This window comes from Phoenix dactylifera, chromosome 10 (genome assembly GCF_051530095.1).
Source record: "Phoenix dactylifera cultivar Ajwa chromosome 10, Ajwa_hap1_PhDact_Kaust_v1.1, whole genome shotgun sequence".
Lineage (NCBI taxonomy): Eukaryota > Viridiplantae > Streptophyta > Magnoliopsida > Arecales > Arecaceae > Phoenix > Phoenix dactylifera.
The window spans coordinates 23,918,196-23,930,166 of NC_143199.1; the positions used below are offsets into that span (position 1 = coordinate 23,918,196).

At 42.2% G+C, this 11,971-nt stretch overlaps 1 pseudogene across 1 annotated transcript; it reads left to right on the top strand.

The window, feature by feature from the left end:
* Positions 1-6,603: 6,603 nt before the first annotated feature.
* On the top strand, positions 6,604-10,088 carry LOC103698941 (protein DWARF AND LOW-TILLERING pseudogene; annotated as a pseudogene). Its single transcript, XR_015969333.2, has one exon. The product of XR_015969333.2 is annotated as a protein DWARF AND LOW-TILLERING pseudogene (transcript).
* The last annotated feature ends 1,883 nt before the right edge of the window (positions 10,089-11,971 follow it).

Consider the following 11,971-nt stretch of genomic DNA (forward strand, 5'->3'; position numbering starts at 1 on the left):
GTAGTTTCAGTGCCATCCTGGCTTACTTCTAGGGTTGCTTCTTATTATTTCACTATGCTAGATATGGCCATCTGTGAATGCCTCTGACTTGCTTTCATATGCATCTTGGCAACCCTACCTCCACTAGCACCCCTATCTTTGATGATATGATGCATAAAAGGAGGATATGAAAAAAAAGGTTATTTGTCAACAAAAATAGCCAACCTATTAAATGAATCTTTGTAGAAATTATGCTCATGCAAATGTGTTTTTCGATTCTCTTTGGTCCAAAGTGGGGGTTGAATTTTTTTTTGATCTTTCCTTCATGGTGGTTTTTTTATGGATGAACTTCCCACTATATCGAAGAACAAGGTATCTGCACATTGTTTAACCTGCACCAATGGGACTGCAAATGAAGCATGAGCTGCAGTTTCAGCTGGCCAAAGATAATTTGAACATTGGCCATGAACAAGCCAAAGTTTCATAAAAAAATAACAGCTTGGGCTGAGCTCATTAACATCTTGTTCAAGCTCATTCAGTTGACAAAGCCCAGCCTGAATAAATGTCCTCAAGCTTGGCTTGAGCTCAGCACAAGCCTGTATTTATATATGCATTACACATTTGTAGAGTTGTCGATAATGGCTTTAACAATCTCGTGGCATAACTAAATTAGCTATATGCTGTGATTGAAACATGTGGTAGATCATCCAAGTCAATGATCCACACCATTCGATGACAACTATAAATCTTGTAAATTATTGAAAAACTATTTGATGCCTTTAGGATTCGAGCAATCTCTGATGGTATGCAGTCCTTGCTAATAGAGTATCGAAGATATCTAAAATAGAAATGTTTTTTATATTCTCCAAAATTTTTATTTGATTCTTGAATAGTTCAGTTAATATGTTGTAATATTGTATTCTTAATAAAGCAGGATCTTGTAAATTCTAATATATTATAAATACAAGGTTTTAGTCCAATGTAGGAGCTAAAACCTTACATTTATTATAACCTATCAACCTAGCTATATAAAAATCAAAATGGACAAATTTGAGAACTTCATAGTGAGTATTTCATATCCTACATATCTTCAAGTACTCTATTACTTACAAATGATCATTGTGGGTAATTATTATCCTACGCCTATATAGAGAGACTTGGAACTTAGGCATGTAACATTCTCCTCGACTGGTTTGGTTAGATGCTACTATTAATTTTAAAGGTTTGTCAAGTTTGCATGTTATTTTAGTATTGTTTCTTATGTATTGTAAGGTTATGTCTACAAAAATGAAAGAGAAGACAGAAGAGAAAATAGATGATAAGAATGATATAGAGATGAATTTTTATATTACAACCAAATCTTGATGATGGTAACATTTCAAGGTTATTCAAGAAGTCTAATTATAGTGGTATTTATCATCACAATATTTCCCCCTTCCTTCTTGCCCATGTCTTTTTCTTTTTCCTTTTTTTTTTTTTTTTCTAAAGCAAATGTATCATACATGGCGGGTACAAATACATCCAAAAAAAATGAAAAGATAACAAGTCCCAGAGCGCTCCAGGTAAGTCCTCCTCTCCCAGCCAGAAGGTCTCTCCAGAGTGGCTACTCAGTCTGCTGCCTCGTTGGCCTCTAGGTATACATGCTTTGCTTGAACGGCCATCCCTCTACACATCATAGCCCGAATGTCTCTGAGCAGTGGGTGGTTGTCGCCCACACCATCCACACTCCACTGGATCCAACCGATAGCTGTCACTGAGTCGCCCTCCAACACTATAGCGCATGCAGGCAAAAAGCATCGAGCATACCTCAAGTCGGACCAGGCTGCCCTCAACTCTGCCCCCGGGACCGAAATGTCAAAGATCTGGTAGCCGCCCGCCGCAATCATCCGGGAGTCCGGACCTCTGATGATGAAGCCCGTGCCTCCCCTGCTCCTGCTATCCAGCACACAACCGTCGAAATTAACCTTGAGGAAACTCAAGAGTGGAGGTTCCCAGGTGAAGAATACCGTGCGACGCGCTCTAGAAGCAAAAGAGGAGCCCCAAGTGTCCCGAACTATCAAGAGTCTATCCGACAGATGCGACTGAATAACCTCAGCCACCTAGCTCCAAGCCCACTTAATGATGATCCGCGGAGGGATACAACTCATGCCAATAACCTTTTTCTTGTTAGTCAGGGATTACCAATAACCTTTCCTGAACGTAGACAGCTGTCAACTAGCCGAAACAAGAATTATTTGGATTAAACTGCCCATGGCATCCTATGCTTTTGTGAAATGAAGGAACTAATATTTATTTTTTAATGGTTGTTTTAACAAATAATAAATTGCATGATCAATTGAGAACTTTGCATACTTCTTTTTCATTCTTATACTAAACTCTCAAACCTTGGGAGGGGGGTATACTACTCTTAATCACAAAGAAAAGAAAACAATATAAGTAAGCATTTTCAATTGGTAATTTGCTTTACACTAAGTACAATACTTCTGCATAATTCTTCACTTAATCCAGAATAATAATAGCAATGAACAATGTTTTAACTTCTCTTGGTTTTCTCCTATGATTTACTTAAGCACTCAATATATGCATCGTCTTCATGACAAGAGGTGACAAACTAACACATAGGTCTTTTCTTGTGACCACGATTAGCACTTATTTTCACTGCTGTCTCATAATCTTAGAGAAAGAAAATTCATCTAACTGGAATCTATTATTTGGAATGAAATTATGCTTTTATGTAAATTTTGTTCATATATTTTTCTTTGTTTGAGGTGGGCCATCTGTTCCTTATTATAATGGAATATTAAGATTAACTTTTTTTGATTAGATGAACACCATTAAGTATAACTTTTTAAGGCAAGTATTTAAAAGAACTAAAATGGCTGGTTTATTGCACACTTATCAGATAGATAATTCTTTTTTGTTATTTCATATTATGATACAACTATTATGTCTTTTTAACCTTTCTCAAATAAAAGCTAAGGCTAGATTATTTTGGCAATAATACCAGTGATAGATCATTTGAAGAAATCACTATAAGGAAGCCAAATTATGATCGGCTAAAAATTTCTAAGCCAAGATGATCTAATAATTTTGATCATCTCAAACAAAAACTCTAATGAAAAACTTAAGATAATAAACATATCATGTAATGTTTTAACCTATCTTGCAAGAATATTGCATACAATATTTGTGAAGGCCCGCTCCATTAACCGGCCCATACATAAATTGGGCTTGTGGGCCGGCCTAGAGAGGCCAGAGCCCATTAGGGGCTAAGCGTGTAAGAGAGGACTCCGATTAGGCGTCTTCTTCCTCTTCCGATTTCGGCGGGATCGAAGGCCATCCAAGTTCATCTAGAGTTTGGAGACATCATCTATTTAATCCTCCTCCCCTCTAAGGCCCTCCAAGATGGTATCGCATCTCCTTCTCTCTCTTCTCTCGCTTCAAAATTGTGGCTACTTGTCACTGTGCTCGTCGGAAATCAAAGTCAATGGAGCCTCCGGAGCTGAGGTACCACTCTGATCTTCTTTTTCTTTCTGTCTTCTTCTTCCCATGACCCAGAATCGCGACGGCCGAAAATCGGCCGAAAATCGACCGGCAAAAGAATATCCTGTTTTCCTCCTATTTTGGCTGAGTTTTTCTTCCCTTGTCCAGCCATCAACGCTGCTGCCTCTTGGCGCCGAATCTCCAGTTGAGTCCCACAGCCTCCCCACTCTCTTCCATGATGGAGTCGTGGCCACCAGTGAAAGGCCAATGGCCGAAAATCAAGGAAATGTTCGATTCTCCTATTTTTCAAGCTTTTTTTTGGATTTTCTCGTCGACTGGCCACTACTGTCGGCCGTCACCACCATCGTCTTGCACCTTGCCGGACCACCATGATCACAGCCCAGCTGCCCCCTTCCTCCTCTATTTTGTCAAGAAAGAAGAGGAAGAAAGAAGAAAAGAAAAGAAAAGAGGAGAGAGAGAACCATCCCTCTCTTTCTCTCTCATGTGTCTTCTTTCTTCTTTCTCTCTCATCTACCTGCTTCTCTCTCTAAACAAACCCATGAATCCCAGTACAAGTCTTGTCAACATGTTCTACAGACTTGGGTTGCCCCCTGCAAAAAGGCCCGAAACCTCTCTGGTGCTCGGGCCATCTACTGGATCGATCACCTCAACTCTGTTGAATGTCTCTGAAACCCCCATTGATGATCCTTGTTGATTAATTTTGGTCCTGATTGAGTCTAATTCATTAAACGAATCATCTAGACCTCAGCCACACAAAACCGTCTTACGCCCGATCAAGTCTTCTCGTATTATTTTATTAAAGTCATCAATTAAAAATTAATTTCGCTGTTAATATTTCAAATATGTCTAGCGAGGTGTGACAGTCTTAGACAAAAGAAGTAAGTAGATCTTACACTTTTTATTATTCTTCAAACTATCATGTTTTTCCTGCATAAAATTTGCTTAAGAAAATATCATATTTTTCTTAAAATTATGGATCGACATATGTATTATAAAAATTATGCTTTATTATAAAAATAGTTCCATAAATATTTAATAAAAATAGCTTTATTATGAAATTATGTCATTTAGTATTTTTTATTTATTTATATGTATATTTTAATAAAAAAATATAAGTTTTCTAAAGGCTCTAAATAGCTATGACCGCCCCTAGAAATGGGGGCCAATCGACACCTGAGAGCTTGCATCCAATGAAAATGGCCCTCTGCTAATAGGTTAAAGTTGATAATGAACACGAACTATGATATCTTATCGATTACGAATATCTGTGAGTAATATTTTGAACTATGATATGACTAAATAGCAGAAGAATAATTTATGAATTTATCTATAAAATAAACTTGGAACCATGTTTAGATGTTCTGAATTAGTATTGGTTGCATTTAATGGATAATAAAATTAGACTTTTACTTATTATATTTTGTTTGAGACGAATATAGAAGTTAAGATGTAATGTTTGACTTCGTATTATCGTGGGTTATATCTCTCAGTAGCACGGCCGTGTTATATTCCAGATCTGAGGCGTAACAATATTCTTCATACCAAATGTTCTTTAGAAAATCAGTCTAAAATATGTATATATTTTTTTGAGAGCAAAATCTAAATGCAAGAACAAATCACTAGAAATGGCTATATGACTTCTTGGACTCACCCATCACAGCTTCTTGATATATAAGTACAAGTTGAAACTATTGGAAATATCAACAAGTCTCATTATATATATATATATATCATAAAAACTCAAGACTCTTGTGGGTCAAGCAGACGCAAATGTAGCTTCCTAGCAACTATAATAATATTTGATAATAGATTTTGAACAATTCCATTGTACATAAATCATAATGTAACTAACGACAAGCCCAGTGTCACGCCTTACATGTGAGACCACATTATTATCGGGTAGTTCTAAATACACCCCCCCTATTGCTCAGGACACCCCCCAAAAATTAAAAAAAAATTAAATACTCTCTACACCCCCCCATTTGCTAAGGACACCCCTAAAAAATTAAAAATTTCTAAATTACCCCCACCCTCCCCACCCCCCACCTCCCCACCCCCCGCCTCTGCCTCCTCCTCCTCCCCCCTCCTCATCCTCCTCCTCCCCCTCCCCCTCTTCCCGCCCACCTCTGCCTCCCCCTCATCCCTCTCCCCTCCTCCTCCGCCCCGCCTCTGCCTCCTCCTCCTCCCCCCTCCTCATCCTCCTCCTCCCCCTCCCCCTCTTCCCGCCCACCTCTGCCTCCCCCTCATCCCTCTCCCCTCCTCCTCCGCCTATTCACCCTCCTCCTCCTCCTCCCTCCTCCCTCCTCCCTCCTCCTACTCCTCCACCCCTCTACCTCCGCCCCCCATCCCCATCCCCTCTTACTCTGCATCCCCCTCCGCCTTCTCCCCCTTCTTTGCCTCCTCCTCCACCCCCTATTCCTCCCTGCTCCCATTCCTCCTCCTCCTCCCCCTTCTCCTCCACCTCCCCCTCCTCCTCCTCCTCCTCCTCCCCTCCCTCCGCCGCCTCCTCCCCACCCTCCTACCCCTCCTCCCCTCCCCTCCGCCGAACAGAAGGATTCTGTTCGGTTGAGGGTTGCCGAACAGAAGCCTTCTGTTCGGCACTGGATCGCCGAACAGAAGCCTTCTGTTCGGCACCGTTCAGCCGAACAGAAGCATTTTGTTCGGCGATCCAGTGCCGAACGGAGCACGAAACGGAGGAGGAGGAAGAGGGGTGTACTGAGAAAATTTCAAGGGCAATATGGTAATTACACTAAAGGTTAGTTTGGGTATTTTTTTTTTAATTTTTGGGGGGTGTCCTGAGCAATAGGGGGGGTGTATTTAGAACTACCCCATTATTATCCTGTCCAAAATTGTTAAATGATATCCAAGGAGACAAAACATACACTTGGTAGGCTTGTTTTTTGAGGGCAAAGGAGCACGGCATGCTCCTAAACATGGCCAAAGGCCACGGCTTAGCTACTATGGCCGATCAAATATTGACACTTCATCGTTTCACCAAACTTGTCCTACGTGTTGAATCCTTAATCCTTGTTTTTATTGCACGCTGTGTGGAGCTTTGCAGCTGATCCGGCTCTCGGGTCTCGGTGGGAGTCCAACGGTCACCGTAAACGGACAACGGCCGCAGGGGAGCACGTGCGCGCGTACGGCCGAGAGGGGGGGGGGAGCTTCCGCGGTGCGGTCACCGCCCGGGCGGTCCGCACACCGGCCCCCAATCTCCAACGGTCATATTGACCAAAAGCGCCATTATGTCCTAACGGTCATATTTACCCCGCCTCGTATCCGTTGGATCCTAATCCGACGGGCCGGATGTGAGAATCGGGCTGTTCCGGTAAGCCCAGCTTTCTACGGTAAGCGTGTTTTCCATGGACCGAATGGGGTCAGAGTCGCTCGCTTCTACAGGAGGAGCGCGCACACAGTGAGCGAGAGAGAGCATGGGTGGAGAGCTGAGGGAGGAAGAAGAAGACATCAAAATCTCTACTTTTTCTTCTTAAATTTTCCTCTCTTTGTTTTTTTAGAAAAAAAAAGGATTAAGAACACATCATCTAGAGAGCTGAAGTTGATTTTTTTTTTTTATTCCTTTCTTTTTACTCTTGTTTTGAGGTTGTGGGTTTTGTTAGAATAGCCGCTATGGAGGCATCAGAGTTCATCCATGGTGGTGGCTTAGAGGTTTCTGCGACCGGAGAATCCGTGCAAGCTTTGCCATGGGATATCCATGGCTTTGTGCTCGAGATATGCGGCTCTTCCCGGTAATGTTTTTCGAATCCAATTCATGACTTCTTTTCTTCTTTCCATTCTTTGATTCTTTTACATAGGTTTCTCACTCTCTCCTTTCTTTCTTTTGTTTTTTATATTATTATTATTATTCAAACTTTCCTTTGTTTCAAAAGAAATTTAAACACCCCTTCTGATTTCTGAATACAGACACTCTAACCTTTGCAAATCATTCTTTCTTGGCTGAAGTTTTCGAATTCTTTGCGAAAATCTTTACATAGACACCTCTTCCCCTGCATGCATATAAGCATTATTTTTCTAAGAAGAGAATGCTAATGAAGCGTTATAGGAGTTGAAGAGAAACAAATAGACAGCGCAGGGTAAAACAAGGAGGGAAGAGGTGTGCTTTTAGTTTAAGTATAGCAGAGAAGCAAAGAAAGCAGTAGGATTGGTATCAAACAGCATTCAATCCAAAAAATAACAAACAAAAAGACAAAGTTGGAAGAGAGTAGAGAATGTTGGCTGGGTGCTCCTCAGCGCTGCTGTCGCCGAGGCACCAACTGAGGAGTGAGGCTTCCGTGCAGGTGCAAGGTTCCCATTTCCAGCTGCAGGAGAGGCACTGCACTTCGCAGCAGAGGATGGGTACCCAGCGCTTTGACCTCCCATGCAGCTTCTCCAGGAAAGATGCCCCCCGGGTCGCCATTTCACTGGAGAAGCCAGCTGAGGCCAGAAGCAGCAGTTGCGCGTTTAGGCCGAGCCCAGCAACAGCTTCTTCGTCTTCCGTGGCGGCGCGAGCACTCTCATGGGAAGGAAGGATAGAGATCGCCGAAGGAGGGGGGCCTTGGGAGCGACGGAGGAGCTCGAAGAGGAGATCACATGAGAGGAGCTCATCCGAGGAGGATTCACGTCCTGACCGAGCCAAGAGGACGAGGACAGGCGGCGCGGCACGGTTGGCTGGTGGTGAGGATGACATATGGTTGCCTCAATCCACCAAGGAGCATCCATCGGTGGAAGAGGAGGAGGAGAAGGAGGAGGAGGAGGAGGAGGAGGAGGAGGAGGAAGAAGAAGAAGAAAAGAAAGTCTTTCTAGTTCCAAATGCAGCATTGTTTCCATTTTTCACCACCACAAGCAGCACATTGGTAGGCTCCTTCGAAGCTGGAAGGGGTCTGGGCACAGGTGTTCAGCCAAACAACAAATCGCAGTCGGATTCGAGCTCGTCGTCCGATGCCCGGAATTCATCTCCAAAGCAGCACAAGGATTCCTCTGATAATGCAGCACGGAATGGTCCCGAAATCGCTCACCCAACTGGTTTTGCTGGTATAGCAGGTCAGGGTGGTGGGAATGCCCAAACGGAGCAGCAGGGTCTTGAGCTCGTGAGCTTGCTCACATCCTGTGCGGAGTCCATTAGTTCTGGTAATCATGAAGCCATATCCTTCTTCTTAGCTAGACTTGCAGAGCTTGCCTCCCCGACAGGAAGCTCGATGCATCGAGTGGCGGCATACTATGCAGAAGCCTTGGCCCTCCGCGCCGTCAAGCTCTGGCCTCACATCTTCTCCATAACGCCACCGCGGGCGCTGGCCGATCAGACTGGTGGTGGTGGTGCTGATGATGATGCCACAGCATTGCAGCTGCTCAACCAAGTCAGCCCAATTACGAAGTTTCTCCATCTCACATTGAATGAGAGATTGCTCAGGGCTTTCGAAGGGAAGGACAGGGTTCATATAATAGATTTCGACATCAAACAAGGACTTCAGTGGCCTGGTCTGTTTCAGAGCTTGGCCGGCAGGGCTAATCCCCCGAGCCATGTGAGGATCACCGGGATCGGAGAGTGCAGACAGGAGCTTCAGGACACAGGAGCTAGGCTGGCAAGGTTCGCCGAGGCCTGCAATCTTCCTTTCGAGTTCCATGCAGTTGTCGATAGGTTGGAGGATGTGAGGCTTTGGATGCTTCATGTGAAGAGGGAGGATTGCGTCGCTGTAAACTGCATCCTAATGCTGCACAAGACGCTCTATAATGATGAGAATGGAGGAGCTCTGATGGATTTGTTAGGTCTGATTCGAAGCACAAACCCAGCGATTGTTCTTATGGCCGAGCAAGAAGCACAGCATAACGAAACCAGATGGGAGGCAAGGTTGGCCAACTCACTTCAGTACTACTCTGCCATCTTCGACTCACTCGACTGCGGTCTGCCGGAGGATAGCCTGGCTCGGATCAAGATCGAAGAGATGTTTGCAAGGGAGATCAGGAACCTGGTCGCCTGTGAAGGGAGTGAGAGGGTTGATAGGCATGAGAAGTTTGAGAGGTGGAGGAAGCTGATGGAGGATGGTGGTTTTAGATGCATGGGCATTGGAGAAAGGGAGATGCTTCAGAGCCGGTTGATTTTAAGGATGTATGATGGTGAGAATTTCAGCATAGATAAGCAAGGGGAAGAAAATGATGGACTCACTCTTAAGTGGTTAAATCAATCTCTATACACAGTGTCTGCATGGGCACCCACTGATATTGCAGGCAGCTCAGCTACATCTCAGCCAAGCTAATCAGACTGCATTTCTGCATGGTTTGGTTTTCTTTTCTTTATAAATCTCCAAACATTCTTTTATACCTTCCAAACACAGAAGTTCTCATATCTTTTGTTTTGTGAAATAGGAGAAATTTTTTTCTTAGTTTGTATTCTTTTCCATTCTTTGGTTGCTGAATCATCGGCAAGAATTATATTAGAAAGAGAAGCTCCATATGGCACCTCTCTTTCAGTTCCTCAGCAGATTGCCTGCATTAGAATTTGGATTTTATATTGTTGTAATTCTTTTATTTTGTTCGATGTAATTGAGAAACAAAATCAGATGTTTTTATTTCTTTATTCATGTGTGTCCATTGTTATACTACACTTTCTTTTAGACTTCTGGTTATCAGTGCACTTCATCTTGGTCTTGGATTTCATTTATAACTGATTCTTGTGGATGCTATGTAGAGTAGAGTTCTTGTATCCCCTCTTCTTTCTTAATGCTGCTATAAGAGCAATGTTCCTTTCATATACAATAAGTTATTCTTTTGAATTCTTCCTATTTCTCTACTCCTAGTTCTTGGATACAAGCAACTGGGGTAGAATCTTAAGGTAACATTACAAGTGCCACTGGTTCCTTCCATAATCTGAGAAAAGCCTACAGGTTATTTTCTTGCCAAGTATCAAAAAATTTGTTGTGTATAAGCTTTCTTTCCAATCAAATTGGAGAGAACAAGAAATATGTATAATTAAAGACTCTAGGGTAGCTGATGAGAGAAGTTGGTGTTGAGAAATAGGAAATTTTAAAGAAATTATTCTTGTGGAACCATTGATAGGTATGTACTGCAATAATATGAATGACTCGCTGTTCACTTGGTTTCTGGTCAATAATAAGATTATGTAGGAGAGATGGCCAGGTGGTTCAAGGCTTGGAACTGCTATGTAGGCTTTAATTTACCGAGGGTTCAAATCCCTCTCTTTCCATTTCTGTTAATTTACCAATGTGACCAACCACAATGTATCAAATCAAATAACAGCTGGTACCATTATTCCAGCAATAAGACTTTTATTTGATAGAAATTCTCTGTTTTCGATCTTAGAGGAACAAATGCTTAAATTGTCTAATGGTAGGGCCAATGTTTATAATTGAAACACGAACAGCTTAGAATAAGAATCACTGAAGTGAATATAAGCATCTTTCAAATCAGATGACTATTGTTGTTATCATTAGTTGTCTTCTGACCTTTGTTAATGGTCATTAGTGTCTTTAAGCCAGCACGTTTTGTCTAAGCTGCCTTTGGCTATTAGTGCCAAATCAACTCCCCTCTCCAGTCAGCAGTCACAAAAAGCCTAGCAATTGAATTTTCTTGAAGAGAGACATTTCAAATAAACTCCTCTCTTCTTTTTTCTCTCTTTTTTTCCAAGTTAGACATACCTATGTACATGCATATATACTGTTTCTCCACTAGACCTCTCCTATCAGTGCAATAAAGGGAGAAACAATAAACAGTTGGTTTAGGTAAATGCATAGGTATGTTATTGGTATCCAAACCCGAAGGGATAAATGTTAGTGAGCCTCACTGCCTTGACCCTGAAAGGTTTTCTCTACTGAGGTGCTGCCTTATCAAGAAAAGAAATGGTGATTAGGGGATTGATTGATGAAAACTGCTGGTCATTGATTGGCGAGAAACCTGTTCTCTAGATTATAATTTAATACTCTTGCATCCTCCTAGACAAACTCTCTCTCTCTCTCTCTCTCTCTCTCTCTCTCTCTCTCTCTCTCTCTCTAGCATTAGCAACCATCATCTTCAGTTAACACTATCGCTTTCTCTTGACAATTGCCACATTCAGTTTTAATGTCCAAGCTGTTTATCTCTGCTTCTCACACCTGCAACTAATTAGATCTTTCTTAAAACATATTATTGCAGATTTTTAAATCTACAACACCAGTAAAAGGCCACCAAATCTTACATGACATTCCTCAAGGAAGAGAAAAAAATTCTGATCTGAGAGAGTACTTCAACATTTTAGATATTTTAGAGAGGTAGTGGGGGAGGCAAGGATGAAATTACTGTTTGTTCACCATGTTGATGGTGGTTGCCAAGGTGCAACTTCAAGGTGTTTGGTGACTCGCACTATTGATGGTCTCTCTCTCTTTTTTTTTTCGGCTTAGCACTAAAAGGTTTAGTTGAGCCATGCAACCTTCACCTTTTTCAGATAGCTCCTGTACAGATATATTGTGATCTATATATGATGAGCCTGATTGGAGTTTGCTAG